Source organism: Myxine glutinosa, chromosome 14, assembly GCF_964187855.1.
Source record: "Myxine glutinosa chromosome 14, kmMyxGlut1.1, whole genome shotgun sequence".
Taxonomy (NCBI): Eukaryota; Metazoa; Chordata; class Myxini; order Myxiniformes; family Myxinidae; genus Myxine; species Myxine glutinosa.
Window position 1 is genome coordinate 21,465,421 of NC_136274.1, and position 14,661 is coordinate 21,480,081.

General features: G+C 42.8%; 1 protein-coding gene across 1 annotated transcript in view; it reads left to right on the forward strand.

Annotated features, from left to right (window-relative positions):
* Positions 1-539: 539 nt before the first annotated feature.
* The window catches only part of LOC137439479 (gamma-sarcoglycan), a 434,894-nt gene continuing 420,772 nt past the window's right edge, over positions 540-14,661 (forward strand). Inside the window, exon 1 of the mRNA XM_078768409.1 lies at positions 540-783. The gene's annotated coding sequence lies outside the window, so the exon portion shown is untranslated. The remainder of the gene's footprint in view (positions 784-14,661) is intronic.

Below are 14,661 nucleotides of genomic sequence, written 5' to 3' on the forward strand. Positions count from 1 at the left end.
CAAAGCCGCACCTTGTCTTTATGTTATAAATGATGAAAAGGAATGAAACGTCTTCATGCTATTTATCATCCACCACACCTCGACTTTCTTTTTTCACCCTCTTTCTTCTGATTTTCTCATCGCCTTCCCCTTCCCTCCCCATTTCTCTGCCAGACTTCTTTCTAATTCCTTGACAATACGAAAATAAGCAATCGTTTCTGTGCTACTGGTATGTGGCAAAAAAATACCGCAATGGTGTCCCTGAGAATACACCATCAGAATTATTTAAACCTCTTGCCATCAAGCCGAATCCTTCCCTGGGGAGCATTTTTGGCCATTTTAAAATTCACAATAGTTTTGTCCAACTTGAGTTTTGCAGCCTCATATCATTCTGCGGTTCAAGAGGTAAAATGAAAGCCAATGTAATTGTTGAAGACGTATTGCACCAAGAAAGTGATTCCTAACGGAGCTTAAATGTTCAAAAATCGTTCGTGTGAACACCGAAGGATGTTGATGTGCCAGGGGCGGCTTTTACATCGTTTTCATTATGTATGATCCGGTGCAGCAAAACACTTGGATCTGGAGCCGGAGGAGACCGTGGATCTAGATCTGGAGCTGAGCGCGACAAAAGGGATACAAATCGGAGTGCGTGCCTTGGTGGATTTTTTTTTTTCCTCACTGGTGTCTTACGCTGTGGGAAGAAGCCGCAGGAGGAATTATTGAAGTATTTGACTCGGACTGAGGAGAGCTATGCACCCACCGACAGGATGAATTGACAGCGAGGAAAGAGCAGTGGACAGCAAGGTGAGTAAGAGTGATGCATGGAATGACAACTTCCTGGAGTTTCTTGACATCCCATTTTATCCCAGCCTTTGTCTGTTTGCAGAAACAGCTGCTCATGATTGGTTGTTGCTTTGAGCTTTTGTAATTTTCAATGTACCCTTCCGTTTTGCATGGAATCCTGGCCAGGCCTCTCTCTGAGTGGCCCTTCTACTCGCTTTCCCCAGCGTCCTTCCATCTTTCACTCGACTGCACACAAAGCGTTCGAATTCCACCGTTGTCCAACCTCGCCATAACAGTGGATGGATGTCTAAAGCCAATATCATGCTGTCACCGTGATGCTTGTATCCATCACGATGTGAAAGCAATCAAATCTTGACCATGTATTTCTTAAAACACCCACTTTAGAGTGAATATTATTATTTTGTGACCGCTCAGCTGTTGGCACATCAGGCCTAGGGCATCAAACGGACTCTATTTTTGAGCCTCTACGTGTTTTCTCGCAATTGCTTTGCATTTGTGCCAATAGATAAATATTTGGAATCCTGTGTAATTGACTTGAGCTCAACAGCCACTCGCTTTATCTGGTACCACGTCAGTGGTTCATCATTGTATCAAGTTTTGGTGTTTTATAAGCTTGGCTTCAGGATCGTCCTTTGTTTGCCACCTTTGCCTCTGATTGTTATGACGGGTCTTCTTGTCAAGTTTTCAGTGCATTAACACTTGTCCAAACTTGAGCTTTCTTCACACAGGTAGTCCATAGTAACCTGTCCATATTGATTCCTAATCAGTATGATTTGGGTTCCAGTTTTTCAGCCCGCATGAAATATTTCATTGCAGGCCAGGTGGTTCGACTAACTTCATTATGTTCCTGGCGATCACGTGATGTCTGCTGTTAATTCATTTGTGCTGATAATTATTGGCACCAAACAGATTAACGCGTCTGAAGTTTCAATGTACTGACTTGTCCGTGCACACAATCTCCTCTCCCCACTCCACCCCCCCCCCACCCCAGATGTATTGGGGCACAGAAACGCATGCCCCACCACACACACACCTAGACTCTCAGAAAACATTGGTTTCGGTCTGAAGTAATGCTTTTGCATGAAAACACCCTCAAATATACCGGTACTGTACAAGTTAGTCTGAATTCCAATGACACTGAAATGAAATCCTTTTGAGGCAATTTTACCAATTTGCATTAGTATAATTGGCATTGAGCATTGTGATGTCCTCCACGAAGAGTAGGCGATCTCCCACTGGCACCCTGGCCAAATTCCAAATTCCTGCACTGACCTCCCATGTCGTTGTGGCGACACGTCCATGATTGTAACCCTAGTCATAGATACTGCTTCTGCAGAACCGACACTCTGTATGCGAACGTGGTTCATGATACGATCTAACATTGTGGGCGGAGATGTGTGCAAAATTGTTTACAAATTCGAAACAAGAAAGAGCAATCGGAGATTGCAGACCCTCGCCAGGACGTGTTTTTATTCGTTTTTAAGGCTTTTGTGTGAAAACAAATATGGCGGCCGAACTACATGACCAACAACAACAACAACATGCATTTTAAGGCCATGTTCCCTGCTAGAGCAGGGGTTAGCCTTGCGGTCCCCATGACAATCTTCTCCATTTTGCCCTATTTTCTGCATCTCTCCTTGTTAACCCCCTTGCCCGCATTTCTTCTTCCACCATCTTTAGCCAAGTCTTTCTCGGTCTTCCCCGTCCTCTACTTCCTTCTACATTAACTTCCATCACTCTTCTCAACCAGTCACTTTCATCCTTCCTCAATACATGACCAAACCATCTCAACCTGTTCCTCTTCACAGCATCAATCACAGGCAATATTCCCATCATCTTTCGCAATTCATCATTTGTCTTCCTCTCTCTCTCAACGATACTCCGCACATCCATCGAACCATTCGCATTTCCACCCTTTCCAGCCTTCGTTGCTGCTCTACGTTCATTACCCATGTCTCGCTCCCATAAATCATAACACTTCTCACACATGCAGCATACACCTTTCCCTTCAGCTTCAGCGACACTCTCCTCCTCATCAGCACGCCACTCAGTTCCCGAAACTTCTTCCATGCACATCTCACTCGAGCAACCGTTGCCGAGTCTGATCCACCTTCTCCATTCAGCATGTCTCCGAGGTAGCAAAATGTTTTCACACCTTCCAGCTTCACGCCGTCTCCAAGATCCAACTCAACATTTCCTCCATCTGCAGCTCCCTCTGTGCACACCTTACATTTGAATGTAGCTGCCACACTGGTTAATGACCCTCTCAGACCACTACATTTTTGATGAACCCACTCAGCACACATTGTACATTGAATGGAGTTCACTCCGACACCCTTCCTGCACACAGCACACGGCCACTTCCCAGTTCTTTCCACCTCACCACATGCTTTACCACTTGCCATCACCTTTGTCTTTCCGATATTCACCTTCAGACCTTTTGTCTCCATACATTCCTTCCACTTGTTCATCTTTTCCTTCAGTCCATCCATACTTTCCGCAATCAACACCAGATCATCTGCATACAACAACTCCCACGGTAAACCCTCCTTTACGGTCTGAGCCAGCACCTCCATCACAGCTACAAATAGTAGTGGACTTGGTACCGACCCCTGATGCACTCCCACCTTCACCTCAAACTCACCACTGTTCCCGTCCTTCGTCCTTACAGCTGTGCGTGCTCTTTTGTACATTGCCATCACTACTCTGATCAATCATTCCTCCACTCCTAACTACCTCAATGCCCATGTCAATACTTTGCGTGGAACCCTATTGAATGCTTTCTCCAGATCAACAAACCCAAAAAACAACTTCTTCCTCTTATCCATGTACTTCTCCTGCAACTGCCTCACAATGAAAAGCGCATCTGTCGTTCCTCTTCCTGGCATAAATCCAAACTGCATTTCGTCGATCTTCACTTTCTTCCTTATCCTCCTCTCCAACCTGTAACTACATGACCGATGACATCATTATTTTTTCCCTCCAATTTATCCCGAGATGACGCTCAAAAAATTTCATCTTGATCGGATCAAGCTTTGTACTTGTCGAATTATGATGTCATGATGGAGGCACCGATGACATCATCCTTAACATATGTTATTCCCCCATGGAGAGTTCTTTACAATGAGCAATGTCTCAAGTTTTTCTATGCAGCGCTTTCGGGGATATAGAGGTGCAAAGTTTCTAGGTTTTTCCGAGATGGCGTGTACCACGTGACCTATGACGTCATAGTTATTTTAAAATTCTACAGGAGGAGGTGCAACTGTGGTGAAAATTTCCTGTCAATCGGACCAACGGTTGCAGAGAAAATCATATTTATTCTGTGCGGACAAAGAGACAGACAGACAGACAGACAAACAGACACACAAATGGACTCAAATGCAATACCCTCTCCTCTGGCGATGGGAATAAATCCCTCCATTTGCAGCTCAGTAGGATGAGCATCTGATTTGTTATGCCCAATTTCTGAGTTTACTTCAACTATCGTACTGATGCCCACACCATCATAGCAATGCGGCGTTGAAACAGTGTTGCAGGAATAAGTGCTCGCTATAGATTCTTTATAGCTTCTAGTTACGGCTGTCTTTTGACCCTGCTTTCAACATTATAGAAGTGTACAAATGCCTTTATGGGTGTTCTGGCATCTTAAACTCTTCTTGTTGAACACTCTCGGTTTTTATATACCGTTTACTGCTGTTCTAAAAGCAAACGAGCAATGTGATGTTTGGATTGGCCTATTTCATGTGCTCTTGATATTGAGTTCATTTGACCGTTTTGATTTTCTCCCATTGTCTCCTAATGCGAGTCTACCTTTTTGGTTTTTTCGATGCATGATCTAAGGCTCATAGTGGAGCTGTCACACACACACACACACACACACACACACACACACACACACACACACACACACACACACACACACACACACACACACACACACACACACACACACACACAATACATACGAACATACACACATACACACATACACACATACACACATACACACAATACATACACACATACACACAATACATACGAACATACACACATACACACACAATACATACGAACATACACACATACACACACAATACATACGAACATACACACATACACACACAATACATATGAACATACACACACAATACATACGAACATACACACATACACACATACACACACAATACATATGAACATACACAGCACATCACAAGACTGTTAAACAAGAAAGAGCAATCAGAGATTGCAGACCCTCACCAGGACGTGTGGCGGCCAAACCACGTGACCAGTGACATCAGTACTTTTTTTTCTCTCCACCAATTTATCCCTAGAATGATGCTCAAGAAATTTATTCTTGATCGAATGAAGTTTTGTACTTGTCGAATTATGACGCCATAATGGAAGCACCTATGACATCATCATTAACGTATGTTATTCCCTATGGAGAGTTCTTTATAATGAGCCATGCCTCAATTTTTTCTATGCAGCGCTTTCAGAGATATAGAGGTGTAAAGCTTTTCGTTTTTTCCAAGGTGGCACCCATACCACGTGACCTATGACGTCATAATTTGCATTTAAAAATTATGCAGGAGTTGCACCTATGGTGAAAATTTCCTGTCAATCGGACCAACGGTTGCAGAGAAAATCCTATTTATTCTGTGCAGACAAACAGACAAACAGACAAATGAAAAATCGGTCAGAGACCGAGGACTTGCCGGAATGTACTTTTTTATCGGCCATTTAGGACAAATATGGCGGCCGAACCACGTGACATATGACGTCATCATTAACATATTTTATTCCCCATGGAGAGTTCTTTACAATGAGCCATGTCTCAATTTTTTCTGTTCAGCACTTTTGGAGATATGGAGGTGCAAAGTTCTTCGGTTTTTCCAAGATGGCGGCCAAACCACGTGACCGATGACATCATCATTTGGGCACAGTATATTAGAGGGCAAGACAAATACGTGTGCAAAGTTTGGCTATTCTACGTATAGAAAGATTCTACGTATAGAAAGTTTTCCGGTTTTTCCAAGATGGCGGCCGAACCACGTGACATATAACGTCATCATTATCATATTTTATTCCCCATGGAGAGTTCTTTCGAATGAGCCATGTCTCCATTTTTTCTGTTCAGCACTTTTGGAGATACTAGGGCATTGCCCGTACGTGGGTGCCCGTTCCTTGCCAAAAAAAAAAAAAAACGCTACCCGTACGCTCTACCCCGCCCGTACGCCCGTAAACAAAAAAAACAACGCTCTTTGCTTCCGCCCTTCGCTCTGACTGAATTGGGAGAAATAATGCGCATAAGAAATCGAATTACGTACCGTAATGGCGGTCAGCTCGTAACGCGCTCAGCTCCGCTCGTCTCACATCGGCCACGCCTACGCAACAAAGCGTTCTGTGATTGGCTGCCGGAAGTGAAGTCGTCACTGTCCGGAAGTTCGCAAATCGCAGTTACGATGAATCGTTTTAATTTAATCGCAGTTTGAATTCGTTTTAAAACATAGTTTAACGGCAACATAGTTTTCCAACGTGAAATAAATGAATACGCTGTCAAATGTGCCGTCCGAGGCAGAGTCTGATCGCCACGTTCGGCACACGTGATAGCTCGCTGCTCTCTGATTGGTTGAAGCGTTTTTTGGACATAGCTCGGTAAGTACTTGTCCGATTAATTACAAACCTTGAAAAGGCACATCCTCGGGTCCCCAGCAATATACCTGGCAAGTTTAAAGTATATCGGACCCGTGGTTGTCGAGAAACAGCGGTCACAGACACACAGACACACAGACACACAGACACACAGACACACAGACACACAGAGATTGCTGGAATTATAGATAGATAGTGGTGCAAAGTTTTTCGGTTTCCCCAAGATGGCGGCCGAACCACGTGACTGATGACGTCATCATTAACATATTTTATTCCCCATGGAGAGTTCTTTACAATGAGCCATGTCTCAATTTTTTCTGTTCAGGACTTTCGGAGATATGGAGGTGCAAAAATTTTCGGTTTTTCCAAGATGGCGGCCGAACCACGTGACTGATGACGTCATCATTAACATATTTTATTCCCCATGGAGAGTTCTTTACAATAAGCCATGTCTCAATTTTTTCTGTTCAGGACTTTCGGAGATATGGAGGTGCAAAATTTTTCGTTTTTTCCAAGATGGCGGCCGAACCACGTGACCGATGACGTCATCATTAACATCTGTTATTCCCCATGGAGTTCTTTACAATGAGCCATGTCTCAATTTTTTCTGTTCAGCACTTTGAGATATCGAGGTGCAAAATTTTTCGGTTTTTCCAAGATGGCGGCCGAACCACGTGACCGATGACGTCATCATTTGGGCACAGTATATTAGAGGGCAAGACAAATAGGTGTGCAAAGTTTGGTGATTCTAAGTGCAACGGTGTAGACGTAGTGCTGCAAACAGACAAACAGACAAACAGACAAACAGACAAATGAAAAATCGGTCAGAGACCGAGGACTTGCCGGAATGTACTCTTTTATCGGCCATTTAAGACAAATATGGCGTCCGAACCACGTGATAGATGACGTCATCATTAACATATATTATTCCCCATGGAGAGTTCTTCACAAAGAGCCATGTCTCAACTTTTTCTATTCAGCACTTTTGGAGATATGGAGGTGCTACGTTTTTCGGTTTTTCCAAGATGGCAGCCGAACCACGTGACCTATGATGTCATCATTAACATATTTTATTCCCCATGGAGAGTTCTTTACAATGAGCCATGTCTCAATTTTTTCTATTCAGCACTTTCAGAGATATGGAGGTGCACAATTTTTCGGTTTTTCCAAGATGGCGGCCGAACCACGTGACATATGACGTCATCATTAACATATTTTATTCCCCATTGAGAGTTCTTTACAATGAGCCATGTCTCAATTTTTTCCATTCTGCACTTTTGGAGATATAGTGGTGCAAAGTTTTCCCATTTTTCCAAGATGGCGGCCGAACCACGTGACCGATGGCGTCATCATTAACATATTTTATTCCCCATGGAGAGTTCTTTACAATGAGCCATGTCTCAATTTTTTCTGTTCAGCACTTTTGGAGATTTTGTGGTGCAAAGTTTTGCCGTTTTTCCAAGATGGCGGCCGACCACGTGACTGATGACGTCATCATTAACATATTTTATTCCCCATGGAGAGTTCTTTACAATGAGCCATGTCTCAATTATTCTGTTCAGCACTTTTGGAGATATAGTGGTGCAAAGTTTTGCCGTTTTTCCAAGATGGCGGCCGACCACGTGACATATGACGTCATCATTAACATATTTTATTCCCCATGGAGAGTTCTTTCCAATGAGCCATGTCTCAATTTTTTCTGTTCAGCACTTTTGGAGATATAGTGGCGCAACGATTTGCCGTTTTTCCAAGATGGCGACCGAACCACGTGACTGATGACGTCATCATTTACATATTTTATTCCCCATGGAGAGTTCTTTACAATGAGCCATGTCTCAATTTTTTCTGTTCAGCACTTTTGGAGATATAGTGGTGCAAATTTTTGCCGTTTTTCCAAGATGGCGGCCGACCACGTGACATATGACGTCATCATTAACATATTTTATTCCCCATGGAGAGTTCTTTACAATGAGCCATGTCTCAATTTTTTCTGTTCAGTACTTTCGGAGATATAGAGGTGCAAATTTATTCGGTTTATCCAAGATGGCGGCCGAACCACGTCACTGATGACGTCATCATTGAGGCACAGTATATTAGAGGGCAAGACCATTATGTGTGCAAAGTTTGGCGATTCTCCGTGCAACGGTGTAGACGCAGTGCTGCAAACAGACAAACAGACAAACAGACAGACAAACAGACAGACAAACAGACAGACAGACAAACAAACGAACAGATCAACATACTTGCCGGAAAATTTTTCCGGCAAGTAATGAAAAATCGGTCAGAGACCGAGGACTTGCCGGAATGTACTTTTTTATCGGCCATTTAGGACAAATATGGCGGCCGAACCATGTGATAGATGACGTGATCATTAACATATATTATTCCCCATGGAGAGTTCTTTACAAAGAGCCATGTCTCAACTTTTTCTATTCAGCACTTTTGGAGATATGGAGGTGCTACGTTTTTCGGTTTTTCCAAGATGGCGGCCGAACCACGTGACCTATGATGTCATCATTAACATATTTTATTCCCCATGGAGACTTCTTTACAATGAGCCATGTCTCAATTTTTTCTATTCAGCACTTTCAGAGATATGGAGGTGCAAAATTTTTCGGTTTTTCCAAGATGGCGGCCGAACCACGTGACATATGACGTCATAATTAACATATTTTATTCCCCATTGAGAGTTCTTTACAATGAGCCATGTCCCAATTTTTTCTGTTCAGCACATTTGGAGATATAGTGGTGCACAGTTTTGCCGTTTTTCCAAGATGGCGGCCGAACACGTGACTGATGACGTCATCATTAACATATTTTATTCCCCATGGAGAGTTCTTTACAATGAGCCATGTCTCAATTTTTTCTGTTCAGCACTTTTGGAGATATAGTGGTGCAAAGTTTTGCCGTTTTTCCAAGATGGCGGCCGACCACGTGACATATGACGTCATCATTAACATATTTTATTCCCCATGGAGAGTTCTTTACAATGAGCCATGTCTCAATTTTTTCTGTTCAGCACTTTTGGAGATATAGTGGCGCAACGTTTTGCCGTTTTTCCAAGATGGCGACCGAACCACGTGACTGATGACGTCATCATTTACATATTTTATTCCCCATGGAGAGTTCTTTACAATGAGCCATGTCTCAATTTTTTCTGTTCAGTACTTTCGGAGATATAGAGGTGCAAAGTTTTTTCAGTTTTTCCAAGATGGCGGCCGAACCACGTCACCGATGACGTCATCAATTGGGCACAGTCTATTCCAGGGCAAGACCAATAAGTGTGCAAAGTTTGGCGATTCTACGTGCAACGGTGTAGACGCAGTGCTGCAAACAGACAAACAGACAGACAAACAGACAAACAAACGAACAGATCAACATACTTGCCGGAAAATTTTTCCGGCAAGTAATGAAAAATCGGTCAGAGACCGAGGACTTGCCGGAATATACTTTTTTATTGGCCATTTAGGACAAATATGGCGGCCGAACCACATGGCCGATGACGTCATCATTAACATATTTTATTCCCCATGGAGAGTTCTTTACAATGAGCCATGTCTCAATTTTTTCTGTTCAGCACTTTTGGAGATATAGTGGTGCAAAGTTTTGCCGTTTTTCCAAGATGGCGGCCGAACCACGTGACTGATGAGGTCATCATTAACATATTTTATTGCCCATGGAGAGTTCTTTACAATGAGCCATGTCTCAATTTTTTCTATTCAGCACTTTCGGAGATATGGATGTGCAAAGTTTTTCGGTTTTTCCAAGATGGCGGCCGAACCACGTGACTGATGACGTCATCATTAACATCTTTTATTCCACATGGAGAGTTCTTCACAATGAGCCATGTCTCCATTTTTTCTGTTCAGCACTTTTGGAGATATAGTGGTGCAACGTTTTTCGGTTTTCCCAAGATGGCGGCCGAACCACGTGACTGATGACGTCATCATTGAGGCACAGTATATTAGAGGGCAAGACCATTATGTGTGCAAAGTTTGGCGATTCTCCGTGCAACGGTGTAGACGCAGTGCTGCAAACAGACAAACAGACAGACAAACAGACAAACAGACAAACAGACAAACAAACGAACAGATCAACATACTTGCCGGAAAATTTTTCCGGCAAGTAACAAACAGACAAACAAACGAACAGATCAACATACTTGCCAGAAAATTTTTCCGGCAAGTAACAAACGAACAGATCAACATACTTGCCGGAATCTTTTCCGGCAAGTAACAAACAAACGAACAGATCAACATACTTGCCGGAAAATTTTTCCGGCAAGTAATGAAAAATCGGTCAGAGACCGAGGACTTGCCGGAATGTACTTTTTTATCGGCCATTTAGGACAAATATGGCGGCCGAACCACGTGACCGATGACGTCATCATTAACATATTTTATTCCCCATGGAGAGTTCTTTACAATGAGCCATACCTCAATTTTTTCTATTCAGGACTTTTGGAGATGTGGAGGTGCAGAGTTTTTCGGTTTTTCCAAGATGGCGGCCGAACCACGTCACCGATGACATCATCATTAACATATTTTGTTCCCCATGGAGAGTTCTTTACAATGAGCCATGTCTCAATTTTTTCTATTCAGCACTTTCGGAGATATGGAGGTGCTAAGTTTTTCGGTTTTTCCGAGATGGCGGCCGACCACGTGACTGATGACGTCATCATTAACATATTTTATTCCCCATGGAGAGTTCTTTACAATGAGCCATGTCTCAATTTTTTCTGTTCAGCACTTTTGGAGATATAGTGGTGCAAATTTTTGCCGTTTTTCCAAGATGGCGGCCGACCACGTGACATATGACGTCATCATTAACATATTTTATTCCCCATGGAGAGTTCTTTACAATGAGCCATGTCTCAATTTTTTCTGTTCAGTACTTTTGGAGATATAGTGGCGCAACGTTTTGCCGTTTTTCCAAGATGGCGCCCGAACCACGTGACTGATGACGTCATCATTTACATATTTTATTCCCCATGGAGAGTTCTTTACAATGAGCAATGTCTCAATTTTTTCTGTTCAGCACTTTTGGAGATATAGTGGTGCAAAGTTTTGCCGTTTTTCCAAGATGGCGGTCGAACCACGTGACCGATGACGTCATCATTAACATATTTTATTCCACATGGAGAATTATTTACAATGAGCCATGTCTCGATTTTGTCTGTTAATTACTTTTGGAGATATAGAGGTGCAACGTTTTTCGGTTTTTCCAAGATGGCGGCCGAACCACGTGACCGATGACGTCATCATTTGGGCACAATATATTAGAGGGCAAGACAAATACGTGTGCAAAGTTTGGCGATTCTACGTGCAACGGTGTAGACGTAGTGCTGCAAACAGACAAACAGACAGACAAACAGACAGACAAACAAACGAACAGATCAACATACTTGCCGGAATCTTTTCCGGCAAGTAATGAAAAATCGGTCAGAGACCGAGGACTTGCCGGAATTTACTTTTTTATCGGCCATTTAGGACAAATATGGCGGCTGAACCACGTGACCGATGACGTCATCATTAACATATTTTATTCCCCATGGAGAGGTCTTTACAATGAGCCATGTCTCAATTTTTTCTGTTCAGCAATTTTGGAGATATAGTGGTGCAAAGTTTTGCCGTTTTTCCAAGATGGCGGCCGACCACGTGACATATGACATCATTAACATATTTTATTCCCCATGGAGAGTTTTTTACAATGAGCCATGTCTCAATTTTTTCTGTTCAGCACTTTTGGAGATTTCGTAGTGCAAAGTTTTGCCGTTTTTCCAAGATGGCGGCCGACCACGTGACTGATGACGTCATCATTAACATATTTTATTCCCCATGTGGAGTTCTTTACAATGAGCCATGTCTCAATTTTTTCTGTTCAGCACTTTTGGCGATATAGTGGTGCAAAGTTTTGCCGTTTTTCCAAGATGGCGGCCGACCACGTGACATATGACGTCATCATTAACATATTTTATTCCCCATGGAGAGTTCTTTACAATGAGCCATGTCTCAATTTTTTCTGTTCAGCACTTTTGGAGATATCGTGGCGCAACGTTTTGCCGTTTTTCCAAGATGGCGACCGAACCACGTGACTGATGACGTCATCATTTACATATTTTATTCCGCATGGAGAGTTCTTTACAATGAGCCATGTCTCAATTTTTTCTGTTCAGTACTTTCGGAGATATAGAGGTGCAACGTTTTTTGGTTTTTCCAAGATGGCGGCCGAACCACGTCACCGATGACGTCATCAATTGGGCACAGTCTATTCCAGGGCAAGACCAATATGTGTGCAAAGTTTGGCGATTCTACGTGCAACGGTGTAGACGCAGTGCTGCAAACAGACAGACAGACAAACAGACAGACAGACAGACAGACAGATGAAAAATCGGTCAGAGACCGAGGACTTGCCGGAATGTACTTTTTTATCGGCCATTTAGGACAAATATGGCGGCTGAACCACGTGACCGATGACGTCATCATTAACATATTTTATTCCCCATGGAGAGTTCTTTACAATGAGCCATGTCTCAATTTTTTCTGTTCAGCACTTTTGGAAATATAGTGGTGCAAAGTTTTGCCGTTTTTCCAAGATGGCGGCCGACCACGTGACTGATGACGTCATCATTAACATATTTTATTCCCCATGGAGAGTTCTTTACAATGAGCCATGTCTCAATTTTTTCTGTTCAGCACTTTTGGAGATTTCGTGGTGCAAAGTTTTGCCGTTTTTCCAAGATGGCGGCCGACCACGTGACTGATGACGTCATCATTAACATATTTTATTCCCCATGGAGAGTTCTTTACAATGAGCCATGTCTCAATTTTTTCTGTTCAGCACTTTTGGAGATATAGTGGTGCAAAGTTTTGCCGTTTTTCCAAAATGGCGGCCGACCACGTGACATATGACGTCATCATTAACATATTTTATTCCCCATGGAGAGTTCTTTACAATGAGCCATGTCTCAATTTTTTCTGTTCAGCACTTTTGGAGATATAGTGGTGCAAAGTTTTGCTGTTTTTCCAAGATGGCGGCCGACCACGTGACTGATGACGTCATCATTAACATATTTTATTCCCCATGGAGAGTTCTTTACAATGAGCCATGTCTCAATTTTTTCTGTTCAGTACTTTCGGAGATATAGAGGTGCAAAGTTTTTCAGTTTTTCCAAGATGGCGGCCGAACCACGTCACCGATGACGTCGTCAATTGGGCACAGTCTATTCCAGGGCAAGACCAATATGTGTGCAAAGTTTGGCGATTCTACGTGCAACGGTGTAGACGCAGTGCTGCAAACAGACAGACAAACAGACAAACAGACAAACAGACAAACAGATGAAAAATCGGTCAGAGACCGAGGACTTGCCGGAATGTACTTTTTTATCGGCCATTTCGAACAAATATGGCGGCCGAACTACGTGATACATGACGTCATCATTAACATATTTTATTCCCCATGGAGAGTTCTTTACAATGAGCCATCTCTCAATTTTTTCCATTCTGCACTTTTGGAGATATAGTGGTGCAAAGTTTTGCCGTTTTTCCAAGATGGCGGCCGAACCACGTGACCAATGGCATCATCATTAACATATTTTATTCCCCATGGAGAGTTCTTTACAATGAGCCATGTCTCAATTTTTTCTATTCAGCACTTTTGGAGATATAGTGGTGCAAAGTTTTTCGGTTTTTCCAAGATGGCGACCGAACCACGTGACTGATGACGTCATCATTAACATATTTTATTCCCCATGGAGAGTTCTTTACAATGAGCCATGTTTCAATTTTTTCCATTCTGCACTTTTGGAGATATAGTGGTGCAAAGTTTTCCCGTTTTTCCAAGATGGCGGCCGAACCACGTGACCGATGGCATCATCATTAACATATTTTATTGCCCATGGAGAGTTCTTCACAATGAGCCATGTCTCAATTGTTTCTATTCAGCACTTTCAGAGAAATGGAGGTGCAAAATTTTTCGGTTTTTCCAAGATGGCGGCCGAACCACGTGACATATGACGTCATCATTAACATATTTTATTCCCCATGGAGAGTTCTTTACAATGAGCAATGTCTCAATTTTTTCTGTTCAGCACTTTTGGAGATATAGTGGTGCAAAGTTTTGCCGTTTTTCCAAGATGGCGGCCGACCACGTGACATATGACGTCATCATTAACATATTTTATTCCCCATGGAGCGTTCTTTACAATGAGCCATGTCTCAATTT